The sequence below is a fragment of the Rana temporaria genome, chromosome 5 (assembly GCF_905171775.1).
Source record: "Rana temporaria chromosome 5, aRanTem1.1, whole genome shotgun sequence".
Classification (NCBI taxonomy): domain Eukaryota; kingdom Metazoa; phylum Chordata; class Amphibia; order Anura; family Ranidae; genus Rana; species Rana temporaria.
In genome coordinates this window covers 405339991-405365125 of record NC_053493.1, presented here as the reverse complement: position 1 = coordinate 405365125, position 25135 = coordinate 405339991, and positions in this window count along the sequence as shown.

Here is a 25135-nt window from a genome sequence, read left to right as displayed (position 1 = left end):
ACAGAGGTCCATGCATAGGCGCCGTGATCCTGTGTGTGAAAAAAGAGGGGAGTAAATCTTCTGGAGGTTAAATGGTTAATGAATGAATGAATAGAATTCTATATTCTTTTTAATCTTCCGTTTCTTATTTATTCTCTTTTTATATCGCTAATAAAGTCTTATGAAAATCAAAAAGTGCAGTATGTCTTTGAAAGTTATCAAATTATTTTTTCAAACCCAAACTCAAAGCACTTCATTGGCAAAAAATAGTTTCTCTTTGTAGCGTGGTGACAAATAGAACCTGTTTCACCAATAAAATTTCCATTTTTTCTGCGTACGAACTTGCTGAACTTTTGAGTAAGTAGATGGTGGCACAAAATTCTTTGTGGGTCTTAAAACATATTTTATTTTTTAGAAATCAGATCTATTGTACAGTAAATGTAAAAAAAAAAAAGAAAGAAAGAATAATGGCAAACACAAAAAGAATGGCTACTTCAAAAGATCAGGTATTTCCTTTGAAGGCCAACTCTCTCTAATCAATTGAATTTATCTAAAGGTAGAGCTTAGCAGACGTATCAGTTTGTAAGCAGGACTTTGTGAAAAATTAGGATTGAAATAAATGCCTTTCATCAAAGAAAGAGAGCGGAAATATTCTTAATCAATTAAGCCGAAATCAGATGGATTTTTTTTTTTTACTTTATTTTTTACTTTTTTTTTTTTTTACTTTTGTAATGCAGGGCTTTATTTAAACCCCTTTCATAGGGAGGCTTAAGATACATTGTTCTGTGTCTATGACAAATGGGAAACCTTATCTGTGTCTTTGTGTGCATACTTTCAAAGAGGTATAAAGGTACATTGCTTATAAGTATTAAGAGGAACGGGCAACTTATCAAAAAAGTTCAGAGGTTTGAAATTGAGAACTATGGTTAAAATACTGAGGAATAAAAGACTTCTATTCAAACCGTATTTCTGGCTCACAAAGACTGGAAAGCGGTGGCATTTTAATATACTTGACCCAAATAGAAAATCTGTGTGTGCTTTAGTAAAGTCTTAAATTTGCACTAAAAATATCAAGATACATTTTCTCTAACAACACCAGTCTGCCTTGAATATTAATACTTTTATTACAGGTATTGCTTTAAAAAGCAGCATTTAAAAAAAAAAAAAAAAACAATATTCAAAGCAAATGGAAACAAAAGGTAAGTATTTCATGGATGTTCTAATTAAATATTTTTTTTCTAATAATGATATATATTTTTTTTAGAGAGAGAAAACATGGGTGGAATAGTAAATGCTCATGGAGTTCCAGACTAATGTTCAGTTAATAAAACCTTTCTACAGTATCCTTTAACTTTAGCCGCCTCCAACTTGAGAATTGGAAGAGTGCAATTTTCACATGTCCACAGGTTGGACTATACGGCAATTTGCAAAAGCTTTAAAGTGGTTGTAATCCCTTAAACTGTGTACACACAATCGGATTTCTGATTGAATCAAATCCGATGGATTTTTTCGTCGGATATCCAATGAAGCTGACTTTCATCAGTCTTGCTTACACACTATGGCCCAGATTCACAAAGCACTTACGCCGACGTATAACAAGTTACGCCAACGTAAGTGCAAATGTGCGCCATCGTATCTGTGTGCCAGACCCACGCACAGACATGCGCCTAAAAACAGGCTACACCCCACCGACGTAACTTGCTTTTTGGCTGGGCGCATGGTGCCGCTCCCATTGATTATCCATTCAAACATGCAAATGAGGGAAATACGGTGATTCACGAACGTGCGTGTGCCCGGCGCATGCTACGCGAGATGCGCGTAAGTTGTACGTCCGGCGTAAAGTTATTCCCCATAAAGGAGGTGCAACCCAGCAACAGACATGCTCAGGTCTGCACCAGGGAACACAATTTGGCGTATTGTGCGTTGGACGTGTGTCTGGCTGGGCGTACGCTATGTTCACGGCGTACGCAGTGATCCGGCGTAGCTTAGGCAGTTGTGCCGGTGTGGTTGTGAGCAGGCGCAGGGGGGTGTGCTGTGCATGCGTCCACGTCACGGTGCATGTGCAGTTCGTGATACGTACCTGTCTGGCGCTCGGGCCATCATTTGCATGGGGTCACGCCTCATTTGCATTGGGTCACGCCCACTTCCACCTATGCCGGCGTACGCCTTTGAAACCCATGCCACGCTGGCACAGCGTTGGGAGCACTGGCTTGCTGAATGCAATGCTTGCCTCTCTGCGCTGCGTTGGCGTAGCGTACAGTTTTTGTTCTACGGCGGCATAAAGTGTGCCTTGCTCTCTGTGAATCTGGGCCTATCAGACTAAATTCCGACCGTGCCAAAACACAGTGGCCCGGATTCAGAAAAGAGATACGACGGCGTATCTCCTGATACGCCGTCGTATCTCTGAGTGGGGTCGGTCGTATCTATGCGCCTGATTCAGAGAATCAGTTACGCATAGATATCCCTAAGATCCGACAGGTGTAAGTGTCTTACACCATCGTATCTTAGGCTGCAATTTCAGGCTGGCCGCTAGGTGGCGCTTCCGTATTTTTACGCAAGGAATATGCAAATTAGTATGTACGCCGATTCAGAAACGAACGACCGCCCAGTGCTTTTTTTTACGTCGTTTGCGTTCGGCTTTTTCCGGCGTATAGTTACCCCTGCTATATGAGGCTTAGCTAATGTTAAGTATGGCCATCGTTTCCGTTCGTTCGCGAATAGGGCTGGACGTCATTTACGTTCACGTCGAAAGCAATGACGTTTTGCGGCGGATTTTCGAGCATGCGCACTGGGATTTTTTCACGAACGGCGCATTAAAAAAAACGTAAAATACGCGGGGTCAAAGCAAATTTAAATAAAACACGCCCCCAACATCCCCATTTGAATTAGGCGGGCTTACGCCGGCCCACATACGTTACGTCGCCGTAACTTAGGGCGCAAGTTCTTTCTGAATACGGAACTTGCGCCCAAAGTTAGAGCGGCGTAACGTATCTAGGATACGTTACGCCGGCCGGATAGATATGCTCAGGTTTTTTTAATCTGGCCCAGTGACGTAAAACATTCTGATGAGCCGAAAAAAATTAAGTTCAATGCTTCCGAGCATGCGTCGACTTGATTCTGAGCATGCGTGTATTTTTCACACAGACGATCGGATGTTCCTATCGGTTTTTTTTTATCCATAGGAAAAATGTAAAACAGGTTCTATTTTTTTACACCAATGGAAAAAAGACTGATGGGGCCCACACACGATTGGTTTGTCCGATGAAAAAAGTCCATCTGTCTTTTTTCATCGGACAAACCGATCGTGTGTACACGGCTTTACAGACCACTTTCACCTACAAGTAAGCCTAGATTTAAGCCCTGTACACACGGGGCAGAATCTCGTCAGGAAAAAAAACGAAATTACTTCTTTAAAGTGGAATTGATGCAAAAAAGTCAAAGGCAACCACAATGAAAAGTGGACAGTCTTGTATGGACACATTTTCTGAAAAATTCAATAGGATAAAATCATGTGTCAATTTAATAATACCATGTTGTAGATGGGTAAACAATTAAAATCTCCTTGCATGGATGAAATACTGTGAAAATTGCTCCCCTCTGTGATAATACCTTGTGGAGGCTTTTTGAGGTAGCCTGGCTTGGTGAAGAAATGCTGGGGTGATGAAACCCTCATGCGTCCCTGAGAAATCCCCTGAGAAGGGGGGGAACCCAGCTCATGTAGGACCAGATGAAAGGTACTGTATTGAGCCTCGACTGAAACCCCGGGTGGTGGATGGCAAGATGGCCGTAGAACTGAGAGGGGTCCGGGAGACAGCCGGAACAACTGCCAAAGTGACAAGTGATTTACATATCTCATGCACCAGCCTAAGACCGGCATTATTTTTCAATTCCCACCCCACTCTTTTCTTCTGCAGCTCTCCCAGGATTGGCTGTTCCACACCTCAGCATGATTGAGCATGCTAAAGTCATGTGGTCGCTTTTCTGGGTTTTGACTGGATGTTAGTTATCATAGCAGAATTTAGTGTAAGAAACATACAGGAGAAAATGCATGCTGACAAGGGGAGTGTAGAAGTGGGCGGGGAGTCTACTGACATCACGACTCCACCCACCAAGCTCTGCAGTTTTTCAGGTCTCATAACAGACAGAGGGGAGACTTTTCATAGGTAAGGATACATGCCAGAGGCATCTATATCCTTATAGATAACCACTATGGCAGTAGTTTAAAAGGGATGAGAGTGGGTTTACATCCACTTTAATCTGAATATTAGGAGATTTTGTTTCTTTCCTTTTACTGTTATTTATACAATATTGTTCCAATCAGATGAGTGACAGAAATCTATATAGTCTGGGGTCGTAATGCACTTCTGATGTACTACATAGAGTGTTTCTTTCTAAGTCCCGCCTTCTGTACAATTTTTATTTTGTGTCTGTGCTATTGTTATCATCTCAAAAGCACAGTGCCAGATAGCTAGGTATGTGCTACTGTATGTGTGCAGGGGCCATCTTCCAGTATATAAGTAGGTGAATCGGTTTTATTGTAATACATTTTATAGGCAGCTTTTGTTATTTAAGTTATCCCTGTCCCTTCAGTTCCGGGATTTTTTACTTAGCTAGTTCTAATTTAGGACTCAATAACTAGCATAGGTTGCTTGGCGCATAATGCATCCGCATGAGAAGGACTACACACATTTTTCCCACCTTCATGGCTCCCATTCCAGGATAGATTACTTTTTTCTGAATCACCACTATTTAGAGTTGCTTTCCCGCTCTCGTATTGAGGTGTCCACGATTTCTGATCACGCCCCTATTAGTTTGACTTTGCGTACCCTTGTCTCTACCGTTGAAATCTACTAATTGGAAGCTAAATGTCTCCCTTATTTCGGAGGATGTTGATAAACAAGAAATTGGGTCGGTGCTCTCTCTTTATTTTCAGGAGAATGCCTCCTCGTGACATACCCGGGTGTCTTGTGGGAAGCCCATAAGGCTCACGTACGTGGTAAACTTATACAACTGGGCTCTAGGAAAAAGAGAGAGAGAGGACTCACTTGCAATTACAATTTATTAAAGATATAGGTGCCCTGGAGAGAGACCATAAACGTTCTAGTTCACCCGCTGTCTTCCACTCTTTGACGCAGAAGAGGGAGGAGTTGAAAGCCCTTTTTCATAAGGAGAACACTGCACAGCTCCGTTTGGTATCCCAGCAATTCTATGAGTGGGGTAACAAGCCTAGCCATCTCCTGACTAGATCCCTACAGCAAAAGAAGTCTGCCTCTTACATAGCTAAAATAAAATCTCCCTCTGACACTCTGTTGTATGAAACTAGTGAAATTGCAAGAGAATTTCACTCCTTCTATCAACAGCTTTACCATGCGGATCAGCAAATTCCGGATGGGGAGAGTAGAGCAACTCTTATACAGGAATATTTGGATCAGGCTCATTTACCGAAACTCCCTGTCGCGGCATTGGAGGCTCTGGAGGGAGAGTTCACTGCTGCAGAGCTCATAGTGGCACTTAAATCTATGGCTAATGGCAAGGCGCCAGGACCTGATGGGTTCACTGTTGCTTATTTCCATACCTTTGCCAACACCCTTCTTCCATTTTTAACTTCTTATGCCAACTCAATCTCGGCGGGTGGGGACTTTCGCCCGGAAACCCTTCATGCCCATATCACAGTGCTCCCCAAGCCCGGCAGGGATCCCAGTCTTTGTGGAAATTATCATCCAATTTCTTTATTAAATATAGATGCCAAATTATACGCTAAAGCCCTAGCGTTGAGATTTCTGCCATTTATTTCCCAATGGATCTCTAGGGATCAAACAGGGTTTATTCCTGGCAGGGAGGCGAGGGATAATTTGCTCAGGACACTATCTTTGATCTCTTATGTGCGGGGGTGCTCCCAGCCCACCCTCCTTTTATCGACTGATGCTGAAAGAGCGTTTGACAGGGTGGACTGGGAGTATCTAATGGCCACGCTGTCACACCTGGGCTTGGGCCCAAACATGTTGACGAGAATTTCGGCATTGTATCATGCTCCATTTGCACAGTTAAGAATCAACGGTACTTTGAGTGATCCTTTTACTCTGCATAATGGGACCTGTCAGGGCTGCCCCCTTTCCCCTATGCTTTTTGCCCTCTCCATAGAACCCTTCCTATCTACGATACGTAAAGACCCCAATGTCCACGGAATTAAAATAGGTAATATGAAACATAAATATGCCGCATACACGGATGATATCCTCTTCTACGTTCAACAGCCCCTACTTACACTTCCTAATCTTAAGTTGGCCTTTACTAAATTCGGATCCCTTTCTAATTTTAAAATTAATCTTACTGAGTCGAAAATTCTGAATATATCTACTCCTCGCAAATTGGCGTCTCAGTTGAAATCATCCTTCCCCTTTAATTGGCAATTTCACTCATTGAAATACTTGGGTATATTCCTGACCCCTAATCCTGCTTCCTTATTCCGTAGTAATTACATCCCCTTATTGAACTCAATTAAGGCTGATTTGCAAAAATGGACTCAGATGGCTCACTTGTGGCTAGGACGAATTAGCATTGTGAAGATCAATATTTTGCCCAGACTGCTTTTTCTGTTTCAAATGATTCCTTATGGGATCCCTCCTGTTTTTTTTAAGACAGTACAATCTTTGATCCGTAGGTATGTGTGGAACCGCAAACGCCCCAGGATCGCTTATAATTGGTTAATTAAGCCGAAGCGAGAGGGGGTGCCTTGCGCTTCCGGATTTTAAGAAATATTTTCTTGCCATTGTATTGACCAGGTTATCCGATTGGAAATATCATAAGGACACAAATATTTGGGTTTAGCTGGAAATGGACTTGTGTGGGGCTGACTTATTCCCTCTAAATTGGATACCTTCCAGGTTTCGTAAGTTGGCCCCAAATATGTCTCCTCTCTCTAAATCATCATTGGCTGTTTGGGACTCGCTGTGTAAAACACAACATTGGCCTTATAATTCACCTTTGATGCAACTAACTGGACATGACTTCTTTCCACCGGGAAACATTGACTCTAGTTTTGGGAATCGGATCTCTGCTACACCTCTGTTGTTGCATCAGGTGACTTCCCCTGTGGGTGTTTTACCTATGTTCGAATTATTTTCAACGGTTCCAGTTTCCTTCATGGATCAGTGGAAATATCACCAGCTTTCTCAATTTGTGAGGTCTCTTCCCCAACCGCTGCGGTCAGAATCAGACCTGACCCCTGTTGAGAGGCTATTTGTGGGCATCCAACCCCCAGAGAGGCCCGTTTCGGGTTTTTATCAAGCCTTGTTGGTCCTACCACCTGTAGCTCAGCATGCGTTCCTTGTCAACTGGGAACGTGATCTCCAAAGTTCATTGTCTGATGCTCAACACTCAACGTTGTTTCAATTATCAGATGTTTCCTCAATTTCTTCAAAAACAGAGGAGGTCAATTATAAGTTATTAATGCAGTGGCATTACACTCCGGATATTCTTCACAGGACTTTTCCATCTATATCTGATCGTTGTTGGAGGGGTTGTGGAGACCGAGGTTCCCGTGCTCATATCTGGTGGTTCTGCTCTTTAATTAGGCCGTTTTGGTCTTCTGTGTTGCATTGGATTAAGAAAATTCAAGGGCCCAGGGTTCTTAATGACCCTTGGGTGATATTATTTCATTGTGAGCCAGTAGGATCATATTCTAAGTCAATTACTCCCCATCTCCCTAATGCGGCCAAAGTGCTTGTCCCTAAATTTTGGAAGCAGCAGAAGATCCCTTCATTACGCCAATGGCTATTAAAGGGTGGATCACATTTACCACATGGAAAGTAGTACGCTAGCACTAAGAAATAAATCTGATCTAGCCCATAAAATATGGTCCTGCTGGTTTGCCTTTACAGTAAGTTCTCGGCAACATATGCGGATAACATGGCACAACTTGTTTAAATGGAAGGAGTAAATGTCTTGTTTGTTGACACCCTGCTGTGGCTGGTCAAACCCCTCACCCCTGTCCCTCCTTCGCCCCTTCTTTTTATTTTTTCTTCCTAATGGTTTGTTTTTTATACACTATTTTGTCAATGTTTTGGCATTGAGGTATGGCTCTCCTGAGAGACTTGGAATCTATGTGGCAGCCTTACTGTTAGATTGCAATGTATGCCTGGACTGGATGTACTGGGCGGTTTGCAATATTGTTGATCTCTGTGTAGTAATTTTATGGCCTGCTGAAGTGTATTAACAAATGGTCATTGCAGCCTGTTACAATGTTTGCTCGTTATGCACTGTCTTTCTGGGATGATTGTACCTCCCTGTACTGCTTTTGTGTTGTATTTTGCTACGTATTCCCTTTTTTTTCAATAAAAACTTATTGAACAAAAATAACAAGCATAGGCTAGAGCCAGGTAAGGTATCTGATGGCCACCTCTTGGTAGTTAGCAGGCAGGTGGCATGACAGAAACTACTAGGGACCAAGATGCAGAGCAGATAGGGTGATCCTGCGTTCCATTGCCATGCCACAGTTTATGCTGGTAAGAAGCTACATTCCAGGCTGGTTAGACAACAATTGGAAGATCTCCCTATTACCACTTCTCTTGTCTTCAGGTCTTCAGTTTTAAGATGTACACTGCATTAAGATCTTCCTGAGGGGCCCCTGCAAAACGGAGCTATCTTTATCAATAACTATATATACCCAGGTATATGTGCACAATTCCACCAGGACTCCTGTAGAGACCTTTGTTGATATTACCTGTTTGTACATTGGATGATTGCACTGTTGATAATCTTGTTTTACAGTGTAAATAAGGCCACGTACACACGGTCGGCCATCCGATGAGAATGGTCCGACGGACCATTTTCATCGGTTCACCGCTGAAGTGGCCTGATGGTCTGATGTGCGTACACACCATCAGTTGAAAAAAAAACGATCGAGTCAGAACGCGGTGACGTAAAACACACGACGTGCTGAAAAAACAAAGTTCAATGCTTCCAAGCATGTGTCGACTTGATTCTGAGCATGCGCAGGTTTTGAACCGATGCCTTTGTGTACTAACCATCGGTTTGGACCTATCGGTCAGCGGTCCATCAGTTTGATTTTAAAGCAAGTTCAAAAGACCGATGGGCCGTACACACGCTCGGTTTGAACCGATGAAACTGAACTTCGGTCCGTTTTCATCGGTTTGGACCGATGGTGTCTACGCGGCCTGAGGTTTGTATTATTTATATTTGGTTGTGCATCTCTATACTCAGTGCCAGATCACACTGGGGCAACCCGACTTACAGCGTAACTTGTTAAGGCGACTTCAGCGCGACTTGGAGCAATTCTCAACGCAACTTAAAGTTGCCTCCAGGACAGGCGACTTTGGCTGTGGCCAATCACAGAATAATCAGCTCAGTGGGAGGGAGGGTTTGCCTGAGTAAACTATTTTCTTTTCCTGTAAAGTTGCTTCAGTTAAGAGGGTGATCCGACTTTGGAGGTGACTTCCATTGAAATCTATGGGTGCAAGTTGCCTAGAAGTCGCCTTGAAGTAGTACAGAAACCTTTTCTGATTTTGGAGCGACTTCAGTAGTGTACATTAAGACGGCTCTCATTCACTTCAATGGAGTTTCTCATGTTGTGCGACTTGGAGCAACTTGGGGGGACACAAGTCGGATCTCAAGTCGCGGTAGTGTGAAACGGCACTTGGGTAATGTTATATGTTGGTTGCAGTAGTTCCCCTTCTCCAATTACTTTGATTGGATTGCTTTACTAGGAAGGGAATTCCCTCTATCCATAGAGGACCTGTCCTGGGTGGAGGCACGGCCAACTTTATTATCAATCACACTCTTCCACTTAGCGAAGGTTCTGCTTCTCTTTTTGCCTGTAGGTTTAGCTCAATATCCTTTGGGGAAGGCCATGTCTCATAACCTCACAAAAGGAGGCTACAAGCAAATAGTGTACTCTGCAGTGTATAAGTAGAGTTTTCCTTGAAAAAAGAAAGCTAGTGATAACATTTTTATACCATCCTCCTCTGTTTGAGACTACCAAAGGTTACACAGGTCAGAAAAAAGACCTAGAAAGTTCCTCAGTTCCTCCTACTAAAACTATTATTACCTTCAGGATCAGCATGAAAGAAATGACATCGGAGGAAGTCACAGCAGCACCATGGAGCCTTTCTAAAGTGACTATTATTTTTCCAGCTACAGATGACATTTTGGTCAGAACTTTTTTTGAAGATTTAAAAAAGGACACGCTGGTGGTTTATCTTTTATACTTATATGACCATCATGGGGCTAAAGTTGTCCTTGCTAAGAATTTGTGGCTTGGTGGGCCAAATGAAACCACACCGCTAAGAAAAATTGCATCAAGACTTTATATCACGCTAAGTCAAACAAAAGAGCAAGTATTATGCTTAGGGACACCACTGCTTACGTGATTCAGCAAACACACGATGAAAAATTCCAACAGAAACTTAGATAAAGACACTTCAAAATGTTTTCTTATATTTTTAGACAAAAAGGGCATAATGTATAAACTCATGCCACTTTATGATCACTAAATAATTATTTTTATATTTGTATTTGTTTTATTTTAAGGCCTATGTTAAAGCCTAGGTAACATAAAAAATAAATAAAATAATAGCACAAGGGACAGTACTTACATATATTGAGAAATGTCCCTTGTGCTGGTGCTGGCTTTCATAGTTGGAATCCAAAGTCCTCTGTTTACCCCATACCCCACAACATTAAAGGATCACTAAAGATAAAAAAAAAAAAAATAACAAACATGTTATACTTACCTCCACTGTGCAGCTCGTTTTGCCTGGGGTCCCTCGGTGGCTGTCTCGGCTCCCCCTGCAAGGACTCAACACTTTCATGCGAGCTCGCTCGCATGGTGTTGAGTTATTGCGGGCGCGCTCTCGTGATACAGCGGCGGCCATAGCCACCAACTGTATTACTTGGCCCCGTCCCCTGGCGTGCCGCGTTGTTGGATGTATTTGACAGCAGCACCAGCTAATGGCTGCTTTCAATCCATCCACTGCTGTAGCCAATCAACAACCAGGCTCAACAGCGAAGAGGATGCCGGGGGCGTGTGCGGGACTTTCGAGGGGTCAGATAAGTATAACGGGGGGGCTGTTATCAGGAGCAGTGATCGCTGTCATGTCAGTGGAAGCCCAGCCCCCCTTACAGTTAGAATCACTCCCTAAGACACACTTAACCCCTTGATCGCCCCTAGTGTTTAACCCCTTCCCTGCCAGTGTCATTTACACAGTAATCAGAGCATTTTTATAGCACTGATCGCTGTATAAATGACAATGGTCCCAAAATAGTGTCAAAAGTGTCCGATGTGTCCGCCATAATGTCGCAGTCCCAATATCGCTGCCATTACTAGTACAACAAAAAATAATACAAAAAATGCCATAAATCTATCCCCTATTTTGTAGACGCTATAATTTCTGTGCAAACCAGTCAATAAACGCTTATTGTGATTTTTTTTTACCAAAAATATGTAGAAGAATACGTATCGGCCTAAACTGAGGAAAAACATGTTTTTTTATATATTTTTGGGGGATATTTATTATAGCAAAAAAGTTAAAAATATTGAATTTTTTTCAAAATCATCGCTCTATTTTTGTTTATAGCGCAACAACTAAAAAGCGCAAAGGTGATCAAATACCACCAAAAGAAAGCTCTTTTTGTGGGGAAAAAAGGACGTCAGTTTTGTTTGGGAGCCACGCCGCATGACCGCGCAATTGTCAGTTAAAGCGACGCAGTGCCGAATTGCAAAAAGTGGCCAGGTCTTTAAGCTGCATAATGGTCTGGGGCTGAAGTGGTTAAAGTGGAGCTTCAGTCACCCCCTCAAAAATGTTAAGTCAGTAACTACAAATACTGTAGATGCTGACTTTTTAACCACTTGCCGACCGTTGCACTGGGTGTACAGGTACATCCCCTTTAATTTGGCATGTAGCGGGCGCCCGCCCGCCGCGTCCTCCATGAGCGTGCCTGTGGGTCCCGTGAACTCGATGGCTTGTGATCGTGACACGGAGAGGCAGAACGGGGAGATGTAAACAAGACATTTCCCTGTTCTGTCTAGTGACAGGACAGAGATCTACTGCTCCCTGTAATCGGGAGCAGTGATTGCTGTCATGTCAGTGGTAGCCCATCCCCCCCACAATTAGAATCACTTCCTAGGATACACTTAACCCCTTGATCGCCCCCTAGTGTTTAACCCCTTCCCTGCCAGTGTCATTCGCACAGTAATCACAATGACAATGGTCCCAAAATAGTGTCATATAGTCCGATCTGTCCGCCATCTGTCCCGAGAAAAATCGCAGATCGCCGCCATTACTAGTAAAAAAATAATACATAAATCTATCCCCTATTTTGTAGACGCTATAACTTTTGCGTAAACCAATCAATATACACTTATTGTGATTTGTTTTTTTACCAAACATATGTTTACCAAACTTTTTTGTTTTGGAGGGTGGCAAACAACCAAACCCCCCCCCCCCTGAAACTCAAACCCCCCCACCCCCCACTGTCTGCCGGTCTGTCCACCGGCACTTACCCCATCTAGATGGTGGGCATCGACAGGGATTGTGCATCCAAGGATCAGCGGATATCGGGGCACCAAGCAGAGGCGGGGATCAGGCATCGGCGGGGATCGGGCATCCAGAATTAGGGGTGGGCAACACAGCAAACAAATGGCCTTCCAAAATGTCCATCCTCTTAGGCCTAGTACACACGAGAGGATTGATCCGCGGAAACGGTCCGGAGGTCCGTTTCCACGGATAAATCCTCTGGCGGATTTTGATCTCATGGTTGTACTAACCATGAGATCAAAATCTCAGCGGAATTCCGTCCGCGGTGACGCGTTGCGCCGTCGCCGCGATGATGACGCGGCGACGTGCGCGATGCTGTGATATAAGGACTTCCATGCATGCGTCGAATCATTACGAAGCATGCGGGAGATGGATTCGGACGGATTGATCCGGTGAGTCTGTACAGACCAGCGGATCAATCCGTTGGACTGGATTCCAGCGGATCGATTTCTTAGCATGTTAAGAGATTTTGATCCGCTGGAAATCCATCCCCGGGGGAAAAAATCCGCGGAAAAATATCCGCTGGATTGTACACACCAGGGGATCTATCCGCTGAAACCGGTCTGCGGATCAATTTCAGCGGATCGATCCTCTCTCGTGTGTACGGGGCCTTAGGACTGCTGGTAGTAGAAGGGGTTTGCCAGTGTGCAATCCTCCTCTAGGAGGCAGTATAACTAAAATGTTTTAATCATGTCTATAGTCAAAATGTAAAAGCATTATATTTATTACCACATTGTATTTCAATCATTTCTAGCCTAATCCTATTAATCTGAATGATATTGATGTTTGTAAACTTACTTTGTGAAGATCCCTGTATATTTAGTTACTTGAATTCTGTGACATGTAATCACGATGACCTGTGAGTAGGCACTGCTGTGTCACACATTTCATAGAGCCTGCCTTCTGATCTACAGAGGTGTTGAGAGGAGGTGTTTCAGGAGGCTGGGCCAATGTAGGAATCATTGCTTGCAAGTTGTATGGTACCATGGGATATGTACTCCTTAGAAATGGAGGAGAAGCTGCACAGCATGCAAGGAATCCAGGAAGTTGTGGAAAGAGACAGTAAGCAGATAGGCAGCACATAAGCAAGTATGCTTATATTGAATTACCAAGAAAAGATATATGCAAGCCCCTAAAGCCCCAAAAACATTTTGAGCCCTCATCCCCACATAAATGCACTATGCATATTTAAAAACACGTGTCAAGGGTTCCTATGTACATAAACATTGACTAAAATACACCATATAGGCTATTATGAAAAGGGACTACCTTATATACTTGAGTATAAGCTGACTTTTTCAGCACATTTTTTTTGCTGATAAAAGCCCCCCCTCGGCTTATACTCAAGTGAGGGTCTCCCGCTGTGTCAGTCTTAACTGTTCCGCGCCATCCATGCCATCCGCGTCGTCCACTGTAACAAAGCCCCGCCTCCTCCTCGTCCATGATAGATGGAACACTGAACACTGATAACAATGGTTTGATAACGGATGAGGAGGAGGCGGGTCTTTGTTACAGTGGACAGCAAGGAACAGTTAAGACTGACACAGCGGATCAAAGGTGCATGAGGCTGCAAATGGGCAAAGTGAGGAAGCAGATGGGCACAGTGAGGCTGCAAATGGGTACAGTGAGGCTGCAGATGGGCATAGTGAGGCTGCAAATGGGCAGTGAGGCTGCATATGGGCACAGTGAGGCTGCAAATGGGCACAGTGAAGCTACAGATGGGCACAGTGAAGCTACAGATAGGCACACTGAGAGTGAGACTGAACATGGGCACAGTGAGGCTGCAAATGGGCACAGTGAGGCTGCAAATGGGCACAGTGTGGCTGCAGATGGGCACAATGTCTAAAAGGCGATCCCCGCGCCTGTTACAATTTGCAGTGATGGGCGCTTTCATCGCCGTAATGCGTTCCATGCTGGAACACATACGGTGCTCGTGCAATGATGTCATCGCCTGGTGCCGTGATGCGTTCCAGCGTGGAACGCTGAAGTACGCCGCTATCCACGGCGGTAATTTGAATTGCTGCAATGCACTGCAGCTGCCCACCTGCCTATAAAGGCATTCTCTCAACTAAAGAACGTTGTTCTATTATTGTCAGCTGTTCCGGCCACGCTACAAACAGAGGCAACATTATGGCCAGCTAGCATCAGAGCCTTATTGAGTCCAGGCAGCCTTTGCTCCCCATGCTGCAACACTGCTCCAGACAACAACTACCTCTTTAGTGCTATTGCATCTACTACAACCTTGAGGCCTTTGCTGAACACCCTACACCACGGAATTCCTATCTCCTGCATTGAAATCTGAAAACGCATAAGTAGCAATTCTATCACTTGTAGTCCTATAAGAAGATCTACTGCTAGTGTTCCATCTATTACAATTGTGTTACTAAATATGCCTTGTGGATATCAACATACTAATTGGGAGATACTGCTGTGCTAAGGACTGTTTGCTAAGGAGTACCTTAAAGGGTCAGCAACCCTCAAATTACTTGTGCAATATTCGCCTCATATGTGCAACTATAACACCCTGAGCTATATTGCCTCTCACATGCAACTACTATTATGCATGCAATATTCACCTTATAGATGCAACTATAACTACCTGCGCTATATTGCCTCTTCATGCAACTACTATTACGTCTGCAATAGTTACCTCATGTATGTAAATACTATTGTTACCTGAGCTATATTTGCCGCTTATATGCAACTATTAGTTGTCGCTACAACTGTTATTTATTACGTGTACTCTCAAAGTACCTGAGCTATATTGCTTCTCATACACAACTATTAGTTGTTACTAAAACTCATATTTACTATGTGCTGACATAAGTGCTACTTGTATATGGGCCCATGCCCTAAAGTTGCGGAACATGTTCGCCTAATCTTCTATGCTAAGGGTTGATGTATTCTATACCTTCTCCCTTAAGTCGCCTAATGCACTACGCTATGTTATACTCATAGTCACTAGCGTACAGTTGTGCATTGCAATCTTTTAGTACATAATATAATTTTAAACGCTAAGCTCTAGTCGCATGTTGTAATGCGTCCATGCTTAGTAGCTCAACGCCTTTCTTGATGTGACACAGAGATGATGTATAGATCCCTCAAACTCCTGTTGCAAGGAGTGACGCCTGGGGCCCAAAACTGAGTTGTCGGATAGAGAATCACATTGAAATCCTTGCTAACCGCAGTTGTGGTTCACTCCCTTTACCAGTGCTGTTACAAAATGAGACTGAAAATCAGCACAGTGAGGCTGCAAATGGGCACAGTGAGGCTGCAAATGGGCACAGTGAGGCTGCAAATGGTCATTGTTGACCCTCTTTTCCACCTACAGTAGGTGCTGCACTTCCCACCCTAGGCTTATACTCGAGTCAATACGTTTTCAATTTTTTTTGTGGTAAATTAGGTGCCTCGGCTTATATTCAGGTCGGCTTATACTCGAGTATATACAGTATTTTTATATTGTCTCATTGGATCCCAAGCCCTACTTTATGTAAGTCATGTTTTTTTTTATATTAGGCTTTATTTGCACTATGCATTAGTGGTTCTGAATGTACATCTGGCCAATGGAGTGTAAAGCATTTATTTGCATGGCTCTGCTCACTGTCCTAAGTAGAATGATTATTTTCTTATTTTTGGGATATGTGATTATTGAATACATGTGAAAACCTTCTGTTTTTTTATTTATGGAGACCTGTTCAAAGTAATACATATGCATAATTGATAAGTGAAAGGTATCATTGGAGTTACAACTATCTTTCTCAGTGGAGTTTCACAAAGAAATTGAATCTTAATATTAAAAAATTGTATTTTCCATTCATCATTTTTTTATTGTAAAAGCTAAAACATACTAAATCATGATTACTTTTATTTGTCATGTTAAACCCACTATTTCTGATTATGCTAATATGTGGATTTAAGGATTTTTGCTCAATATTCAGTTTTCGCCTCTTAAGATGTTAAACAGCCCATCTATCAATAATTCACTTTTTTTCCATAGCAGAATTAATTATCATTACCAGTTGCCTGTAAAGTTTGCTCTGCGAAATTCCCTTCCTGCCAGTAAATTGCATTGCCTATCAGTTGGAAGTCTTTAATTATTCGATTGCCATGTTTAATTCATAATCTAAAATTGTTGTGTGTGTGTTTTTTTTTTTTTTTTTCATTTTTTTGAACTTCCAAGGTTTCTTCACCAAATGCAGTCTAAGAAGTTCTGAAGATTTTCAAACTTTAAACTGTACAAATAATTAAGTCTGTTTGCAAACGTTCAAAATATTATTGGCGTGTGCTATGGAAAATTATGGCCAAAAAGTCTTACTGTATGCTATACCAGTACATTAAAATATAACACAGCACATGGCATAGCACATTTAAGCTTTCCTAATAATTTACCACTTGTCTATAGGGCACGTTCACCCCCTTCCTGCCCAGACCAATTTTTAGCTTTTAGCACTGTCACACTTTGCATGACAATGGTGCTGTCATGCTACACTGTAACCATGTGAATTTTTTTATCATTTTTTTTCACACAAATAGAGCTTTCTTTTGGTGGTATTTAATCACTGCTGTTTTTTTTTTTTTTTTTTATTAAATAAAAAGATCGGAAAATTCTGAAAAATACAGAAACAAAAACATCAATTGCAGCCTCACTGTGCCTTCAATTGCAGCCACTGTGCCCATCATATGAAACCACTATGCCCATCATATGCAGCCAACTGTGACCATCATATGCACACTCTGTGACCAGCAAATGCAGCCACTGTGCCCATTATATGCAGCCAACTGTGCCCATCATATGCAGCCAACTGTGCCCATCATATGCAGACTCTGTGCCCAGCAAATTCAGCCACTGTGCCCATCATATGCAGCCAACTGTGCCCATCATATGCAGACTCTGTGCCCAGCAAATGCAGCCACTGTTCCCATCATATGCAGCCAACTGTGCCCATCATATGCAGCCAACTGTGCCCATAATATGCAGCCACCTGTGCCCATAATATGCAGCCAATTGTGCCCATCATATGCAGCCCCCTGTGCCCATAATATGCATCCAACTGTGCCCATTATATGCAGCCAATTGTGCCCCTCATGTGCAGCCACCTGTGCCCATAATATGCAGCCAACTGTGCCCATAATATGCAGCCAACTGTGTCCATCATATGCAGCCACCTGTGCCCATCATATGCAGCCACTGTGCCCATCATATGCAAACTATGTGCCCATCATACGCAAACTCTGTGCCCATTATATGCAGATTCTGTGTCCATCATATGCAGACAACTGTGCCCATCATATGCAGACTCTGTGCCTGGCAAATGCAGCCACTGTTACGATCATATGCAGTCTACTGTGCCTATAATATGCAGCTAAATGTGCCCATCATATGCAGCCAACTGTGCCTCTCATATGCAGCCACCTGTGCACATAATATGCAGCCAACTGTGCCCATCATATGCAGCTACCTGTGCTCATCATATGTAGCCACTGTGCCCATCATATGCAGACTCTGTACCCATCATATGCAGACTCTGTGCCCATCATATGCAGACAACTGTGCCCATAATATGTAGCCTCTGTGCTCATCAAATGCAGCCAACTGTGCCCCATCATATGCAGACTCTGAGCCCATAATATGCCGCCACTGTGCCCTGCAAATGCAGCCAACTGTGCTCCATCAATTGCAGCCTTAGTGCCCATAATATGCAGTCACTGTGCCCCCCCCCCCACTGTCTGCCTGGCACTTACCCCATCATGGTGGCGTGTCAGGGAGCTGGTCAGGTGGCGAGCTTTAGGACGGTAGCACGGCAATGGATGCTGTGTCCTCCGACTCCTCCGTGCGTGTCTTCTTACTGTATTCCTTGGCACCAATGAGATTGCCTTTGCCTTCAGCCAATCAGGTGCCTTATATTACATCTGGGCCTCCTGATTGGCTAAGAGGCGGTTCTGTGTTAGCAAAGCATGAATCTATCCATAGTACACAGAGGTGGGTGGCTGAAGAGAGGTGGCGTCGCCCGAGTGCCCCTAATGGACGCACCACCACTGTTTCACAGAGCACAAGGAAGAACTTTGTGAAGACTGTGTTATCTGTTTACAAAGACAATTTTTTATGCTCATATGCTTTTCAACATTGTATGCATTTTTAAGTTTAACCACTTCCATACAGGGCACGTATACACCTTCCCGCCCAAGCCAATTTTCAGCTTTCAGCACTGTCGCACTTTGAATGGCAATTGCGCGGTCGTGCTGCACTGTACCCAAACAAAATCGGCGTCCTTTTTTCCCCACAAATAGAGCTTTCTTTTGGTGGTATTTGATCACCTCTGCGATTTTTTTTTTTGCGCAACAACTAAAAAAAGACTGGAAATTTTGAAAAAAAATTACGTTTTTATTTTTTTCTGTAATTTTTTTTGTAAATAAGTACGTTTTCTCTTTCAATTATGGGCACTGATATGGCGGCACTGATGGGCACAGATGAGATGGCACTGATGGACATCGATGAGGTAGTACTGACGGGCACAGATGAGGTGGTACTGATTGGCGGCGCTGGTATGCGGCACTGATGGGCGCTGATATGCGGCACTGATGGGCACTCATAGGCGGCACTGATGGGCACATGGGCGGCACTGATGGGCACACATAGGCGGCACTGATGGGCACATGGGCGGCACTGATGGGCACTCATGGGTGGCACTGATAGGCACTCATGGGCGGCACTGATGGGCACTGTGGGGTGGCACAGATGGGCACTGTGGGGTGGCACAGATGGGCACTGTGGGGTGGCACTGATGGACACTGTGGGGCGGCACTGATGGACACTGTGGGGCGGCACTGATGGACACTGTGGGGCGGCACTGTTTTCCTTTTGTTGCCAGTCAGTGCCCATTTGTGGGCACTGATTGGCATCTTTATTTTTTTTCCAGACTTATTTTTTTTTTGTTTCAAACTTTTTTTTTTTTTTTCAAACTTTTTTTTTTTTTTCTTGGACTTTTTTTTTGCCCCGTTTTTTTCCTTCCTGCCCTTCCCTGGTGGTCCAGGGTGGGCTTCCCTGGTGGTCCATGTGGCGATCCGAGGGGGGGCTGCGCTGATAAACAATCAGTGCGCCCCCCCCCCCTGTCAGGAGAGCCGCAGATCGGCTCTCCTCTACTCGCGTCTGTCAGACACGAGTGAGGAAGAGCCATCGACGGCTCTTCCTGTTTACATCGTGATCAGCCGTGATTCGACACGGCTGATCACGTGGTAAAGAGTCTCCGTGAGAGACTCTTTACCGAGATCGGTGTTGCGGGGTGTCTGACTGACACCCCGCAACAACGATCGCCGCGATGCGCGCCCCCGGGGGCGCGCAGCGGCTCAGAATCCTGAGGACGTCATATGACGTCCGGTCAGGATTCTACAACCACTTTGCCGACGTCAATTTGTCATTGGCGGGCGGCAAGTGGTTAAGGATTTGCCTACAGGTTTTGTGGTGTATGTGTGCTCCTTTATCCATACACGTTCATTAGCAGAATCAGATGGGGGGGGGGGGGGGGGGGGTTGCCTAACCATTTGATCGGTTGTTATTCTATTAGCGATGCGCTTCATTTTGAAACATGAATTAGGACATAACAAATGGATACTTTATTGGGAGCACTTTATTGAATTGTGTGCATATACTGTATTTTATTACAGCATATGGTTGGCATATGAATGTTTAATATTCAAGTACATTTTAAAAATGTTTTAAGGAGATACTTTCATTTATTTATTGGAACAACGTTTTTGATGGTCGCAATTTGGTGTGTCTGTGTGTATGCAAGGCAGCTTGAACGGAATTCCATCGGAAAAACCTGTCTGAGTTTATCCTGATGGAAACTCAGATCGTGTGTACAGGGCGTACGTTTTCCATGAATTTAAAGCCATGCACATTGTCTGGCTAATCACACCTAGGCATAAGTGTGCACCGTTCTACAGGCATAGAACACAGGCTGCACATACATCATTGCTCACCCGTATGAGCATGTGCAGACCTGCGTACATAACAACTGCCACCAAGTGGTCTATTTAAACCTGAGCTCTCCACTAGCTCTTTCCTGAATGGTCTTCAGTCTTGTTCCTCCTGTTATCTAGTTCCTGATACACATCTTGATCCTGTTAATGACCAGGCTTCCTCTGTGACCTTGGATTATCCTTGTCTGCTCATGTTGGCTGTAGGCCTCCGCTACCAATCCCAGCTTGAACTACTGACCACACTTTTGCCTAGTGAATCTGTACCTCGCTGCCTAACCGTCCCCGACGTCTGCCAATTCCTGACTGCGATCCTGCTCATGACTTGGTGTCCTTCCACTTGGCTATCACTTGACCAGGTTTGGGACCTCATTCCACCCTCAACTGGACTTGGCATCTTCATGGAACATCGTCAGCTGTACCTCTGCTTGTTAAATATCAGTGCTCCCAAGTTCTTGCTACACCTTGCCACCCATGTCTTTACTTCCAGGGGTGCTCGAACGGTAAATGTGCAAGAGACCACCATTATCATCTATAAGAGAACTGCTGTGACACATCAGGCACACGCACGTGCACATGCGCATACTATGGCTAATAGAATTGTGCTCAGGCGAACAGATATTCATAGGTGCGTCAAAGTGAATGCACAAAATAATGAGCGCACTCGCGGGAGCACGTCCACAGTCTCCATTGGCACCAGACGGCCTATTTAAAGGGTACTCTGACTCCTGCTTGGCAGTGACTGGTCTTCGGCTGTTTCCTTGTTCCCTGCTTGATTTCTGATGCTGACCTGTCCTTGAATTCTGTTTATGCTTTTGATTATTGATTCCTGACTTCAGCTTACTCCTGACCATGCTCCTGTCTGATGCCTTGGTACCCCAGTGCCCGCTCGCTGATGACTCTCGCAGCTATCTTTCTGACTATGCTTTTGTCTCCTGTTTGGCTTTACCTTACCTCTGAGTGTTGTGCTGGCTGCCCCTCATACCAGCTCCAGTGGACAGTGGAGCACTGTGCGCTCCTGTCTCAAGACTGCGAGTAGCTCCGGCGAGCCACATATCCTGAACCTGCAAGCCTGATGGAGTGCACATTTAACCTCGGCTGATCTACCCGTCATCAACATTAGGTCAGTTCCTGACCTAATGTTCTGCCTGAATCACTGAGTCTACAACTCCTGTCACAAGCTCTGCAATCAACACCTACAGGCACTTGTGTTCCTCCTGTCCCTTGGCACCATCTGTTCCACTCTCAGTGGGGCCTGAGCTGGAGATACAAGAGAGGCCGAAATCATCATTTCAGTCTCCTACCAGGTACGTGATATCATCGCACGCTCTGCATACAGGTACATGACATTGTTGTTTTGCATAGTTAAATTTTTCTGGTAGAAATATAGCACAAGTCCACCCAGTTTAACCAATAAAAAAAATAGAAAAATAAAATGATCAAATCCTATACCCACAGTTGATACAGAGGAAGGAAAAAATACTCTATAAAGCACGCTTTATTTTGCTCCAGTGGAGAATAAAGGTGAATTTATGCACACAATGCACACCTTGCACTGTGTGCATTGTCCATTATTTTTTTTATAAGCATTTAAAAGTGATAAACTTGATATAAATAAAGTTTTTAGTGTTGATGCTTTTATCAGTGTGTGCTGAGTGAAAAGGAAAATTAAGATCAATCTGTGAGTGTAGGACATCATGGCACCCCACACTCATAACCAACAATGCAGGGATCCAAAGAAAGGCAGGAACCTGGGCATCACATGACTGGCCTGAAGACTTTATAAAAAGGTAAGTATAAAAAAAGTAAGAAAATGCTGACATTGGAGTTTCCAAGGGGCAAGGGGGTTGAGTGGGGTGCCTAGCCTGATTTGGATTTTAACTGGTTAACGACCGGCTCATGCCGATATACGTCGGCAGAATAGCATGGCTGGGCAAAGTGATGTATATTTACGTCGCTTTGAATTTCCCGCTGTGTGCGCGTGCCCCTGCCGCTAGCTCCGTGACCATGCCAGTGGGACTCGTGGACTCAATGTCCGCCGATGTCCTGCGATAGGGTCACAGAGCTGCAGATCGGGGAGAGGCCAGTGTAAACAAGGCATTTTGTCATAGTGGTACTGATGTGAGCCCACAAGCGAGCAGGTGGCACAGGATCCCCCAGGGTGTGGAATCTAAGGGCCAGATGGTATTCTGCCAGGGACCCCCTCGCGAGGGTTTGGGCTTAGCTGCGTGCTGACCCCAGGTCACGACCCCCAGGTTCACAGACCAAGTCAGACATGGATGGATGAAGCAAAAGGAGAGACGGATAGCGAGCCAAGGTCGGGGCGGACAGCAGACAACGTAATCAGGAGAACTAGCTGATTCGGTACACAAGAGATCAGTTCACGAGAAGTCAGGTAAGCAGGTTACAGGAGGGGTGCTCAGAAACTGTGCCCAAGCAACCAGAAACTGGTCTGAGTGGAATTTAAATAGCGGGGCACATGGGGGGCTGGACAGGAAGTATCAGGAAGCAAGCATATATTAAGCAACAGATGAAGCCCGTGACACCCATAGCAGCCAGAGCTGAACACAAGCTTGTGGAACAACAGGTGCCAGCCGACCTACAGCAGTAAAGGTAAGACACAGATCAGCTCCGCAGCTGATTTGTGACACATTTCCCTGTTCTGCCTAGTGACACAACACTGATCGTGTGCTCCCTCTCATGTCATTCACGTGTCACTCTTAGCCACACCCCTTAACAGTTGAAATCACTCTCTAGGGCTCACTTAACCCCTTTCTAGCACCCTAGTGGTTAACCCCTTCCCTGCCAGTCATACATTTTTATAGCACTAAACGCTGTACAAATTTGAATGGTCCCAAAATAGCATCAAAAGTGTCCAATGTGTCCGCCATAATGTCACAGTCACGATAAAAATTGCTGATCGCCGCCATCACTAGTAAAAAAAAATATTAATAAAAATGGCATAAATATATCCCCTATTTTGTAGACGCTATAACTTTTGCGCAATCAGTAAACGCTTATTGCATTTTTTTTACCAAAAATATGTAGAAGAATACATATCGTAACTGAGGAAAAACATTTTTTTTACAGATTTGTTGGGGATATTTATTATAGCAAAAAGTTAAAAATATTGCATTTTTTTTCAAAATTGTCGCTCTATTTTTGTTTACAGCGCAAAAAATAAAAACCGCAGAGGTGATCAAATACCACCAAAAGAAAGCTCTATTTGTGGGGAAAAAAAAGGACGCCAATTTTGTTTGGGAGCCACGTCGCACGACCGTCAATTGTCAGTTGAAGTGATGCAGTGCCGAATCGCAAAAAAAAGTGGCCCGGTCATTTGGCAGCCAAACCATCCGGAGCTGAAGTGGTTAATAATTACTGATGATCATATTTTCAATACATTGATCTCATTTACATGCCTATCTAAAAATGTAACTAAATAGGCTGCTGTCCCCCTTTAAAAACTCATCATTCATATAACCAGCATTCTTCCTGTTCCATTCTCAGTGTCGACTACTTGAAATATTTTGAGTTTGGCGCAGGGTTCTAAGCATGAATGACGGGTAGTTCTTCATATACTAAGTCATTGTCCAAAAAGCTATTAAAATGTGTTCTCAACTTATTCAACTGTTACGCTGATCACAATCAAATAGCTGAGAGATGAAGGAATTGGGCCAGATTCACAAAGAGTTACGCCGGCGTATAGATACGCCGACGTAACTCCGAATCTAAGCCCGTCGTATGTTTAAATGTATTCTCAAACTGAGATAGACTTAAACATGCCTAAGATACGACAGCCTGCACCGTCGTATCTTAGGGTGCAATATTTACGCTGGCCGCTAGGTGGCACTTCCATTGTGGTCGGCGTAGAATATGCAAATGAGTCGTTACGCCGATTCACGAACGTACGCTTGCCCGTCGCAGTAAATTTACGCCGTTTCCGTAAGAGATACACGGCGTAAAGATAAACATGCCCGCTAGGTGGCGTATTCAATGTTAAGAATGCTCGACGTTCCCGCGTCGCAATTTGAAAATTTTACGTCGTTTGCGTAACTCGTCCGTGAATGGGTCTGGACGCATTTACGTTCACATCGAAACCAATGACGTCCTTGTGACGTCATTTAGCGCAATGCACGTCGGGAAATTTTAGGGACGGCGAATGCGCATTAGGTTCGGCGTGGGAACACGCCTAATTTAAATGCTATACGCCACCTACCCGCCTAATTTGAATTAGGCGGCCTTGCGCCGGGGGATTTACGCTACGCCGCCGCAACTTTACAGGCAAGTGCTTTGTGAATCAAGCACTTGCCCGTAAAACTTGCGGCGGCGTAACGTAAGTGAGATACGTTACGCCACCGCAGAGATGCGGCGATCTACGAGAATCTGGCCCTCTGAATTTAACGTAATACGTTCTGCCTCAATTTACTCCTAATGTACCTTCTTGTTTCCAAGTAGCGCTACAAGTATTCATATTCTCATGTACGATCTGCTAAACATTCTATGCATTTTTCGTCAATTTTGAATTTCATAGGTGATTTTTGGTCTGTAATTTAGCATTGCAAAATTGAAAATAAAGAATTAAAGAAAAAAAAACAACTCACCATTCAAATCCTAATGCATATAAT